Consider the following 13,579-nt stretch of genomic DNA (forward strand, 5'->3'; position numbering starts at 1 on the left):
GAGATTGTTGCAGGCATTTAAGCATTACAGTGGTACAGAGACAATTGAGCCGAAAGACATGATTCATTTTGTGTTCAGATTTGTGGAAGGATTGAGACCTGAAATTAGCCAGATGATTAAGAGTCATTTAATTTCCTGGCAGACAAAGCCGATTGATGAGGTGTTGCAGTATGCAAAGCACTGTAATGATGAGATTGAATTGAAGCAGAGAAAGTTGAAGGAACAGCAATGGGCATGCAGATTAAAGCTGCACAAACAGGGATGCAGGGAAGTTTTCCACTGCAGCAGCAACAGCAGTAGCAGAGAAATATGGTATTTCAAAATCAGATAAGAGGTAGAGTTCGCAGAGGATTTGGTAATGTGAATCGTGGTCCAGACTTGGGTACTGTAGTGGTTCAGAATGATGTGCAGGGAATGAAGAAATTGTTACCTTGTCATGCTTGAGGAGTGGTCGGACATTGGAAGCGGGAGTGCCCGATGATGGTACAGGAAGGTGCTGTTCACCAAACAGGTGAGATCAACTTGTTCCAAAACATGAGAGCACTGAGAATGAGAGGTCATAATCAAAATTTTCAGAATAATGCAAATCAAATGCAAGGTTTTTCAACCCATGCAACAGGTGCAAATGCCACATGTACAAATGACACAGTTACAGCCGATGCAGCAGCAGGTTCCCATGGTACCTAGACAGCAAATTCAAATACCTCAAGCCCCAATGGAACAGCAGCAGGTGATGCTTCCTCAACAGGTCACAGGTCTGAGGCTTACCCAAAGTAATAACACAGTTCACCAATTCCCATTACACAGTGAGACTGGAAAAAACGATGATTGGGTGAGTGAGAGTTCGGATGAGGAGGAGTGTGTGCTTGCAGCATCCTTAGAAGTAGATCAGAAAGGCCCCTATGTGAAGGGAAAAGTCATGGGTCACAGAGTTTCATTCTCGGTGGACACAGGAGCTACATGCTCTACTGTGAGAACTGCAGAAGTTCCGAATTTGCCCCTTTCAGGAAAGACCGTCCAGATTGTATGAATAGTGAATCAGTATTTGACCAACCCAATTACAGAACCAGTACAGGTCAAGATTGGCAATTTCAAAGGATTGCAAAAATTCGTAGTCTGTGATTCAAGTCCAGGATTCCTACTGGGAAGAGACTTTCTGTGCAAAACCAGGTGCTTGATTACTTGTTCAAATGATGGAATCGAGATACAGATGAATAGTGATGATAAGGATGACCCATCTCCAGAGACCGAGTGTGAGACTATAAATGAGGAGTACCCCCAAATTAATTTCTTTCCAGTGTTCACAGTGAAGAAGCTTCCTCCTGATTTACAGGGAACGGTTAAACAGAAAGTGTGGGATCTGACAGGGAAATAAATAGGTTTGATAAAGGGAGTTGAGCCAGTAAAAGTTCCTGTAAAGCCAAATGCAAGTTTTCCTCAGATTCCCCAGTATCACATGATACAGAATATTCTTATGAAGGTTGCTCACATATTGCTGAATTTGTGAACCAAGGAGTCTTGAAAGGCGTGTTGAGCAGCCCATGTAATTCTCCAATAATGGGATTGAAAAAGCCCTGTGGGAAAGTTCGAATTGTCCAGGATTTGAGAAAAATAAATGACATTGTGATCAAATGTTGCCCCGTGATACCAAATTTAGCTGCGATAATGTTTCAGATTCCATTTGATGCTGAATGGTTCACTGTCATAGACTTGTCACAAGCCTTCTTTTCTTTGCCTCTTCATGAGGACATCCAATTTCTGTTTTGTTTCTTATTTTTAGACCAAGTCTACTGATGGTGTCAAATTCCTCAAGGGTTTTCGGAGTCACCTTTCATATTCAACCAGATCTTGGAAAAGAATTTGGAGTCATTGGAAATGCCTTTCCAATCGACCTTGGTACAGTTCATGGACGATTTGTTGATTGCATCCAAAACGAGGGAAGAGGGCAAGTATGACACAATTGCTTTGCTGAACCATTTGGGAAAGAATGGTCATAACGTGTCACCACTTAGATTTGCAATACTGTCAGAAAGAGGTGAAATACTTGGGTCACCAGATTGAGAAGGGGTCAAGGAAAATATCCAGAGAAAGGGTTACAGCCATACTGCACAGGAATCCCCCAGCCACCCAGAGGGATATCAGAATGTTTCTAGGTAGTCTACTGTCACCAATGGATTCTAAATTTTTCAGTAATTTCCAAACCACTACAGAAGCTGAACCACAAATTAGTCACCGATCCCTTAGTGTTAGATCAGATTTCGGAACTGAGAGAGAGTCTGTGCAAAGCTCCGGCTTTGGGTATGCCTGACTACATAAAGTCCTTCACGTTGTTTTGTCATGAGCGTGATGCATGTTCTGTGTCTGTCTTGACGCAGGTCCATGGAGGTGTAAGCCGCCCAGTAGCATATTTTTCAGCTACTTTGGACCCGGTCACAGCAGCCTTACCAGGTTGTCTGCCTGCAGTTGCAGCAGTTAGACAGAGCCTCACACAGTTTGAAGGCATTGTGATGGGACATCCTTTGGTTATTATGCTTCCTCACTCCATTGAGATCAAACTTACAAAAATGAAAATCCAGTACCTAACAGGTGCCAGATTGACGCATTACGAGACAAGTATTTTGGGGTCACCAAATGTGTCATTGAAAAGATGTACAGTGCTTAACCCAGCAACCTTACTTCCTAATAAAAATGTTGAAATTGAAAGGTTGGAAGACATTGAGTATGATTGTCTTGAAGTAACTGATTTGTGCACAAAACCAAGACCTGATATTAGAGATACCCGATTGGAAGAAAATGACCAAATTATATTTGTTGATGGTTCCTGCCTAAGAGACAATATGGGAACACTGAGAGCAGGATATACCGTGTGCATAATTACTGGTATTCTGGAAGCGTCCTGGCTTCGAGGAGTATACTCTGCCAAAGTAGCGGAACTATTAGCCCTTACTAGAGCGTGCCATGTTTCTGCTCATCTAAAAGTTACCATCTATACGGATACCCAGTATGGATTTGGAATAGTCCATGACTTTGGCCAATTGTGGTCACTGAGAGGTTTCATGACCTCTTCTTGTTCGCCATTGAGAAATGGTGAGAGAATTCAAGAATTATTGCAAACTATCCAAATGTCTGAAAAGATTGCCGTGGTGAAATGCAGTGCTCATCTGAAATCTCAAGATTTTGTGTCAATGGGAAATGTATATGCGGATCAAGTCACAAGGTTTTGTGCATTGAATTGTATATCGTTCAAGGGTAAGTGGGAATTGTTACTTGAAGAAGATGAACCATGTCTAAGTTGTGCATTGCATGTATTAGATACATTAGAAGAATTGAAACCATTGCAGAATATTGTTGGCAGGGAGGAAAAGTGATCATGGAGCAAAATGAAATGTGTACAGAAACAGGATGAATTGTAGGTTTCAGAAGAAGGTCAATTGGTTCTGCCAAATAGTCTGTTGTCTCAAATGGCTAGCTTTTACCATGATCAAGCACATGTCGGGAGGGATGCAATGATTCGTCTGTTCAAGCACAGTTGGTTCAATCCAAGGTTTAGACAAGTTGCTGAAGCAGTTTGCCATTGTTGCGTCATTTGCCATCAAATGAACGCGGGAAAAGGGACCATGGTTAATTTGAGCCACATTGGAAGAGCAGTAGGTCCATTCAGCAGAATGCAAATGGATTTTATAGAGATGCCTGTGTGTAGAGGTTTGAGATATGTGTTGGTGATTGTCTGCATCTTTAGTCACTGGATTGAAGCATACCCTACACAAAGGAATGACTGCCTCACAGTAGCGAAACTACTGCTCAGGGAACTGATACCACATTTTGGGTTTCCAATCTCTTTAGAATCAGATAGGGGAAGTCACTTCAACAATGAAGTTATTAAATTGCTATGTGCAGCATTAAACATTGAGCAGAATTTGCATTGTAGTTACCACCCTGAAGCATTAGGACTAGTGAAACAGATGAATGGTACCTTGAAGTCAAGCATGGCAAAAATGTGTGCGTCCAAGAATCTGAAATGGCCTGACGCACTGCTGTTAGTTCTGATGACAATGAAAAACACAAACAACAGGAAGACAGGACTGTCACTGCACAAAATCCTCCTGGGCAGAGCAATAAGCCAGCGGTGCCTGCAAATGCTCTTGTGAACATTACAGATGATATGGTGTTAGACTACTGCAAAGGTCTGACTGATGTGGTCCGCTCTTTCTCTCAGCAGGTGGAAGCCACCACACTGCAACCAATCCATGATCCAGGGCACAACCTGAGAGCCAGTGACTGAGTTGTGGTCTGGAAACACGTGAGGAAAACGTGTTTGGAACCTCGGTGGAAATGCCCATTCCAGGTAGTTTTGATTACCACCACAGCTGTTAAGTGTGTGGGAGTTCTGAACTGGATACATGCAAACCACACAAGAAAAGTGGCATGTCCTTTCGAAGATGAAGAGGAGTTGTTGAGAGTACCAACAACGACCAGACAAGTCTCAGAGACGGAAGGAGAAGAAAGAGGAATTGAGACTGGATCTGAGCACATTGAGGACGGTTCAGTCACTCCTGTGAGAGACGAAGGAGAAGACCTCCAGGAGGGTGAGAGTGAGCCAATCTCAATTGAGGCAGCAGGAGAGCCTAGTCAGAGGAGGGCTTTCCCAGAAGTAGACGAAGTCGAGAGGCAAACAGAGCAAACGCCAGACCCCAAGGGGGAGGGAGTTGAGGCGGATCAAAGCCTATGTGATATGACTCCTCCTGAACCAGTTGCAGATCCGTCAAGAGAAAATCCTGCAGAACAAGAAGAAGTCTCAAGTTCAACACTGAAAGAAAATTGACCAAGGGTCCACTGAAAGGAGATAAGTGGCCGGAGTCACAAGCAAAGAGAAAGGAAACAGTTGTTGTGACAACAATAGAGAAAGAAGTAGATACAACTAGGAGAGAAGACCTTAGTGAAGGAGAATTGAATTGAGATCGAAAGTTGAAAAGTAAGAGAATAGCAAGTTGAAGGTACGCAGATCCTGAATGGGCAAATGCAACTACAAGTGAATGGCAGAACAAATTTATTTCTTTTTGTTTTGGTCGAGACATTGCAGGTCAGTATTTTGGCACTTGAAGGAAATTACTGAACTGAACTATTGACATTTCTTTTAGAAAAGTACAACGAGAAAAGAGACTGTTGAAAGTAATCAGAAAATACTTTTTGACAACCTAATTTGACAAGATAACCTGATTTGACAAGCTGCTAAACCGATTTTTGACAAACTTACTGATTTTGAGAAAACGGGTCCTGGAAGTGAGACTGAAGGCTGTAAATAACTGCTGAAAGAAGATTTTTGTTTTTGATTTTGCTGCTTAGTTTAAAAAAAATTCTCTTCTACTTTCTGATTCTTTACAGATCATGAGTAACATTAGCCAGCAGGGTAGAAAGAACAGGTGCTGTAAATACATGAGCATTGGTTTGGCAATTGTGTGTGTGATATTGGTTTTGGGTATGACTGCTCTTGACAAGAGTAAAGCCAACCATGCTGCAGCTTTAGAAACAACTACTTCATTAACAGCAATAGAGACGTTTATGTTAGATGAGAAGTATCTGCATGTAGGTAATGCGCAAGGGGAACTTTCTTCTAATGTCTTCTATCGCTTATTGAGTGAGTATGTTGAGACAATGGATGCAAAGAATTGTTTTGCGTATATGCAGATTCCTTCACCATTCAAAAAAAGGAGTTACCTATCATAGTTTGCCTCTTACTTATGGGATAAGTTGTAGTCTGTTACTAACAAGATTCTATAACTAGGAGTACATTCAGTATTTCTACTCCAACCACAACGTGGTTTCTTAGTATGTCCCCATAATTAGGTATCTGAGTAGAGAGGCTAATGATAATGACATAATAGTAGCAATGCTTGTAGCTGAAATTCTTTCTCATGAGAACTGCTTGCTAGGAGATGATGTATTTGCTAATTAAACAATGTTTAATGTAATATGTGTGAGAGTGACTTTCCCACGAGAACACAATGACCACACTGACTGGAGTATAAGCTGCAACAATATTGTTACCTGATGAGCAAAAATGACGAGAACGGAAGATCAGGAGAGAATCATTGACACGTGAACCATGTACTAGTAGAATTGTAGATTTGAGGGTTTAGTTTCATTGGGTTAAATACAAACATGGGATCCCCTGACCAATGAGGGTGTGGGAAGTAGTTTTAGGAAATCTAACTTAGCCAGACCGCACTAAGAAGTCACCCTTTGCCCATTTTTCCGTCTTGAGAAGATACGTGCCTAACTTTATTGCTTAAAGAGACTTTGCTTTTTCTAAACCTTGATGCTGAATCCTGAAGCCTTGCTGACCAGACTGATGTTCTGATGACGAGGTCTATCTTAGCTTGCCAATCCAATTGAGGAGAGTTATACTATCACTGATATTGATTGTCATGCCTATTTACTTTTATTTGTAGGTACCAACTGCTATTTTGAAAGAGCCACAGCTAGATGTTTTACAAATTTGTGCGACTAAATTGTTTTGCATGAAGCCCCAACATGCTATTCTAATCCGATGTTAGATAGGGTTCTCACTGATGAAGTTTGCTACATGAAATAACAGCTGATGTCTTTTCTTTGCTGAATCTAAATGTATGTAATATCATTTGCACAGTTATTCTTGCTATGAATTTGCACTGCAGCCTTAGAATGGGTAGTAGCTCAAGCTTTGATTAGACTGTGATTCTTTCGTTGCTTTGGTCAGCCAGTGTTGTTCCTGTATGTTTCTCACTTTATTATGAGATTGAATTACATAACATTAGCATTGTTAATATAGGGAAATAAACATTCTAACTTTTACATAAAGGTGTGGTTACTTATGACTGCAAGGTCATGGTGTGTGACAATTACTGACTCCTATTGATTGCTAATGTTACTGATTGTTATTGAACATTGATCTGTGCATGTACGGGATACATGGTGGGAAAACCTCGAAGCGAGTCCAAAGGTTCATCGACCTATTTGTGTCTCCTTTTAAGTTTACTTATTAAGGTCCGACACGTTGACAATGTGTATAAACCGAATAAAGATTTTAAAGAAAGCAAAGAAAGATATCTCATTCAAACAGACCACAGATTGAAAGGTATTGCAAAACCTATTGCTACCTTTTCCAATGGTCCATCTGGCAAGGGAATGGAATGAAGGGGCATTTCTACTGCTTTCCACCTTCTATCAGACAACAGACGGACACAACATTAATTCACATATTTCTCGTCCTGAGAATTCAGTGATGAATATCAGTAATACCTCCTTAATAACGTCTACTTGGAAACAATACCAGAATGCCGTCATGCACTATTCAAATCAGTTTCCTCTTGACTTGTCCTGGAAGCACAAATAGTGCTTGTCTGATAGCAGCATATTTTTTTAACAGTGACTCCTGATGCCACCTGAGCAAAACTACTAAACTCCCTCCTCCTATTTTTGTCTCTAGGCTGCCCATGCACACTGTAGTTCTTCATCTCAGAAAGAACTTGGTCATTCTCATATGCTGCCATCCGTCCTCATCAGAAAGCAAACTAGAAGGAGCGTGGCTTGCCCAGCAGCAAGAAGGCTGCCTTTGGCATGGGGTCTTCGCCTACAGGCGCTTCAATATTCAACATAATTTCATGACGGAGACTTGTAGGTTACAATCCAGGAACTCATTGTGGAGGATACAGTGCTCTTACTGCACCTAAATGCGAGATGAACTGCCTCATTAAAGTCACTGCTGAACTGACTGTGCCATTTAGAGGCATAGCTTCCCTATCTGGCAAATTTCTTTCCTGAAGAAAGCAACTTCTGTAACTTACTGCAGCTCTGAGCTCCATAGGCGGCGGACGTACAAAAAGCCGGAAGGTATCCTGCAGGGCAGGTGCCATCTGAGAGCGGTGGCAGCTACTACACCAGTCATTACAATGCTGCAGCAATGCCTCCATTTTATGACTTGACTTTCTGAAAATCTCCTCCTTGACAGCAGCGAACCCAACTCTTGTCATCACTAGCTTAATTCTTGGAGAAGGCAAACTATATGACTCTCTGTGACTCCTTAACACTCCAACAGTTCGGCAAGAGAGTCACTGTATTCTGCACAGGGGTGGGCAGAGCTCACGGAGTTCTACTCCGTCGAATTACGAGGAGTTGGCTTACAACTCTTCGGAATTCTGCAGAGTACTGCATGCGGCGGAGTGCCGCCTGCCCTACTGGTACCCTGGCCGAATGCGCCCAATCTCGGAATCGCTAAGCAGGGTCGGCACCGTTATCTAGGCCTGACCCTGCTTAGCGCTTCCGAGATCAGGTGCATTTAGGTCAGGGCCCTAGGCAGCTAAAGCTGCTGTTTCAGGCCTCTTGCGCTGATCCAGCCCACCGGTCTGGAGCCTGATGCTCTCCACACCTGCACACTTCCCTTCACCAACAGCCCTCCTTCACAAACTTGCTTCGGAGGACCAAGCAACCTGTCTTGCATCAGCCTTGCAATCGCTTCCGGTGCACTTACACACAGCCTCAGACCGCCATTTCTTTAGGGCCCAGCACTAACAGCAGCAAAGCATCTCACCACCAGCAGCCTAGTATTTTCACAAAGTGCCTAGCCTTGCATGGCACTGAGCTCTAAGGAACTCTCTCAGACGACACACATATCTATCTGGCAGGGGCTGGTGGACTACCACTCAGCATACAGCTGATGCTCCCCTGGTCTCCGGCTCTCCCTACTGGCCTCAGCACCGTACCCCATGACACCACTTCTTTTCCCAGGGACTCTGGGGAGACAAGATCTTTTCAAGTGGAGCTCTGATGGCAAGTTTCCTCTTTTCCAAGCACAGACCCCCCCCCCACATGCAAATCCTGCCCATGCCCAGTGCTGGCCCCCACGTGCACATAGAAGATAAAGCAAAACGAGGGTCTTACCTGGATCCCTGGATCCCCGTTGCTAGTGGCCTGGCTCTCTGCCTCCCTCTGCACCCTGGACCCGGGCTGCTGAGGATAGTGAAAGGAGGGAGGCCTGGATCCAAAGCTGGTGCCGGTGCAGCTCCGCAGCTTGCAGCAGCTCCACGCAGCTGATGTCAGGCCAAGTGCGCACTGCAGCCCACTTATGGGCCACACAGCACAAGCGCAGACTGCACTTGCACTGTGTGGCCCATAACTGGGCTTCAGTGCGCACGCAGTGAGTTCCACTCCACTGCTGGGGCTAGCAGAGATTTTTGTTCTGCAGCATGAGTTTTTGTATAGGGAGCCACGAGCTCTAACACAGTGACTTTGAAGGAATGTTTGCAATGAGCATAACCACTAGCAATTGCTTAGGGAAGCTTTACAACCCTTTGTTCTTTTGCCCAACATTCCACCTTAGTATGGGGCCGAAACAGGTCGTGGATTTCGTTTGTTCCTATTCAGGGAGGACATGACCTGGAAGTCTGGGCTGGACTTTTCCCATTGGAGTAGGGTCAAGACTGATTTGCATACGGCTGGGTCCAAATTCAAAACTGAGGTGGCATGCTGTACTAAATAAAGAGATGGGATGCAGCCTGAGTAATTGCCAATGGCTGAAATTAATTCAAGCCTTCAATTCCTCACTTTTTTTTGGTATACTTCAGTGTGTCTCCTTAAGTGGAACAGGTATGCTCAGACGTGGGTCCCATGTGCACTGTGCCACTGGAACCAAGTTATACCTGCTGATGAGCTCTAATAAGAGGGAAACCAGTCCTAGGTTCCTTGTGTTCCAGTTCAGGGAGGATCTGGCCTCACAATTCGGGATGGTTGTTCCCATTGTAGCAATGTCAAGACTAATTTGCATTTGGCTGGGACGAAACTGAGGTGGCATGGTGTTCAAAATAACAATAGACTGGGATACGGCCTGAAGTAATTGCCAGTGCTTGAGATTAATTCAAGCATTCCATCCATCACTTTTCAAAAATATATTTTTTCTTAGACTTCAGTGTATCACCCTAAGTGGTACGGGTATGCCCAGACGTGGGTTCAATGCACATTGTGCAACTAGAACCAAGCTATACCTTGACTGATGAGCTCTAATAAGAGTGAAACCGGTTCTCGGTTGTTTATGTTACATTTCATAGAGGACCTGGCCTGGTAGGGCTGGACTGTTCACACTTGAGCATAGTCAAGACTGATTTGCATATGGGTGGGTCTAAACTGAGATGCAATGGTGTGTAAAATAATAATGGACTTGGATGCTGCCCGAGTAACTACGAGTGGCTGAGATTAATTCAAGCATTCCATCCATCACCTTTTTTTATACTTCAGTTTGTTGCCCTAAGTGGTCTGAGTATGCCCATAAGCAGGTCTCATGCACACTGTGCCACCAGAAGCAAGCCATACCTGGCTGATGAGTGTAATAAAAGTCAAACTGTCCAGGGTTGCTTGTGTTCCGTTCAGGGAAGACCGGTCTGGTAGTTCGGATGGACTGTTCCTATTGGATCAGGGTAAAAACTGATTTGTATGTGGCTGGGTCCAAACTGAGGTGGCATGGTGTGTGAAAAAAAGATGGACTAGGAAGCTGCCTGAGTAATTACAAGTGGCCGATATTTAGTCAAGCGTTCCAGCCACCACTTTTTGTGTACTTTTTGTATCACCTACTCCAATAATGACATTTCAGATTAATTTTCAGTATATTGAAAATGTGTTTATTATATGTTTTGAAAGCACAATAGTAGATTGCCAATATTATACATATAATGCTGATCCTGCCATATAAGAATGTTATGTTACAGTTGTTGATATTTGGTTTCCTGAAAATGGTTAAAAATTAAAAAATAAAGTTAGTCACAAACATATTAAGATCTGTCTAATAATTCTTAGCTCACATCATTCTGTTGTGCTTCTGCTGGGTATCAAGAGATCTGCAGTGCAAATTGCTTGGCCATAGGTGGAATGGGTTTGTAAAACATTGTTGTAATCTACCTTTCAGTCATGGTGTTAGACCTGTCAGCTCCTGGCGTGGTTTCCCCTGTCTTTTTGGCTTTTGACCCCCTGTTTTGATTCTGTGCTGATTTTCGTTTTTGCTGGCTTTTAGGACTCTGGGCACTTTACCACTGCTCACCAGTGCTAAAGAGCAGTCCAATGGGCAGGGTACAGTGCATTCAAAAGATAGGACATGTACTGGGGTGTTTTACATGTCCTGATACTGAAATACAGCTAAATCTGTTTTTCACAATTGCAAGGCCCCTCTGACAGTTGGTGTGACGCCACAACAGTTGGTGTGACGCTGCAGTCAGATCGTCAGTCTGCATTTCGGACGGCCGTTTCTGCTGCGGTCTCACTCTTGCCCTCTTTAGTTGCTTACCTGTTCTTGCTGTTTTCCTCTTTTCTTCTTTTTTCTTCCTTTTTTCTTTTCCTTGCCATAGCCATGTTTCATCTTCCCAAGAGTCTGTGTTCCTTTCCCTGCATGCCTCGCTCTTTACGTTTCTATGCTATGGCTATTTTCCCATTCACCTGAATGTGGTCCTTTCCAATCCAAGATGGCGTCTTCAATATTTCCTGCATGTCGCTTCCTGTTTCTCAGTATATAAGCAAAAGTTAGTTTTCTGTTCCTTGCGCTGCAAACAATTCCTTCGTGGTTGTGCTCCTCGCTCCTGTGTCCTGAGATTTTGGATTTCTCCTGTTCTTTTTCCACCTGCAGTTTGTTCCAGTTCTTTTTTGTGCTTTTGTTCTTCTTTTTCCAGGAGTCCTTGATTCTGAGGTTTTTCCCACTTTGGGTTTTTTCCTCTGGGACTCCTTCTGGAAGTTACCACCTGGTTGGTGTTTTATTATCAGCAGAACCATGACTACTGGAAAGGGTCGCCCCTACCATTGTCAATCTAGAACAAGCTACAAACCAAGTGGAGTCCAGAGACTGGCTGATTATAGCAGTAAGAAGCATTCAAGTCGTGACAGATTGCAACGCCCAAAATATCTGCGTTGCTCTGGAGCCATGGAAGGTCCACCAGAAGATGTTGTGGAAACTGCACAGTCAATGCTTCATACCATACAGCAACAGGCACAAGAATTACAACAACTAACTACCGAAAATACTTCTCTAAGACACGCCCTGCTGCCTCAATCCATTGATGTGTCTGCTAGCTCCGCCTCAACACCATGTTATTCTAAAGACCCAAACAAGTTAAAAGAATTTCTGGATTCCTTAACAGCATACTTTGCTTTTAGACCCTCTCAGTTTACCCAGGATAAGACCAAGGTTGGTTATTTGATAAGCTCCCTGTCTGGTCCAGCCCTAGCCTGGGCAACCCCCTTATTAGCCACCAATGACTCCTTATTATCTAACTATTCAGATTTTCTTCAAGCCTTTAAACAAATGTTCAAACGACCTAGACTGGAAGCTGCTGCTGAAGAGGCATTATGCGAGATACAACAAGGTAATCAGGATGTCCTAACTTACATAACTCGTTTCAAACAACTAGCAACGGAAACCACATGGGTTGAACGTATTTTAGTGACACTTTTTCGTCGAGGGTTACAAGATGAAATAAAAGATGAATTGGTGCATTCCATCCAGGCATCATCATTGAAGGAACTGATGGATCTGGCACTTAATATTGAGTACCGTTTACGAGAGCGTAGATTGGAGGAACTAAGGTCCAGGTTTCCGTCCCAGTCTATGTCTATGCACACCTCTGCACGTCGTCCTGAAGAGGATCGATCAGAAAAAACAGTTTCTACGGATGAAGAACCTATGCAAATAGATGTTGCTCGTGGACCGTTGTCTGAAGCAGAGCGAGAAAAGAGACGACGCAAAGGCTTGTGTCTTTATTGTGACAGTGCGGGGCATTTAATTCAAATGTGTCCAGTCTGTCTCATTAGACCTTCAGGAAATGCCAACTCCCCGTCCCCTGTGAGAAGGAAGGGGATGGGAGGCATTGAGATACCTTCTATCTGCTCCTCCAGAGAAAGTACCACAGCTCTCTTTATATTCTCAGTAATTCTACAGTGCCCTAAGCAGGAAGAACAAATATTTGCAACACTGGATTGTGGAGCCAGTGGACTGTTCCCATATGAGAATTGGGCTAAGGAAAAAGGAATACCCTGTGTTCCTAAAGAAGTTCCCGAGCATGTTCAAACAGTTGAAGGCTCTCCTTTAACTCCCGGACCAGTGGTGGATACCACTCCAACTCTTTGCCTGCAATTCGGAAAACATAAGGAATATTTTGCTTTTGACTTAAGATCTTCCCGAACCATACAATGATTCTGGGTATTCCTTGACTAACACAGCATAATCCATATATCAATTGGGAAACAAGGGCCATATTACTTTCATCCCACTTTTGTCAAGTACATTGCTATCCGACAGATTCCTTTTGGTCTCAAAGAGGGTCCGTATTCCACTGATACAAGCAATACTATTAATCTGATTCAAGGAGTACCCAGATGTTACCAGGATTACTCTGACATCTTCCAGAAACCTCAAAGACCCATTCTGCCTCCTCATCAGGAGTATGACTGCACTATTCCTGTGATACCTGGGGAGGTGGTTCCATTTGGAAGAATGTATTCCTTATCAGAGCAAGAAAGGAAGGTTCTTAAGGAATACACAGAAGAAAATATGCAAAGTGGTTTGATTGTT

The sequence above is a fragment of the Pleurodeles waltl genome, chromosome 6 (genome assembly GCF_031143425.1).
Source record: "Pleurodeles waltl isolate 20211129_DDA chromosome 6, aPleWal1.hap1.20221129, whole genome shotgun sequence".
Classification (NCBI taxonomy): Eukaryota; Metazoa; Chordata; class Amphibia; order Caudata; family Salamandridae; genus Pleurodeles; species Pleurodeles waltl.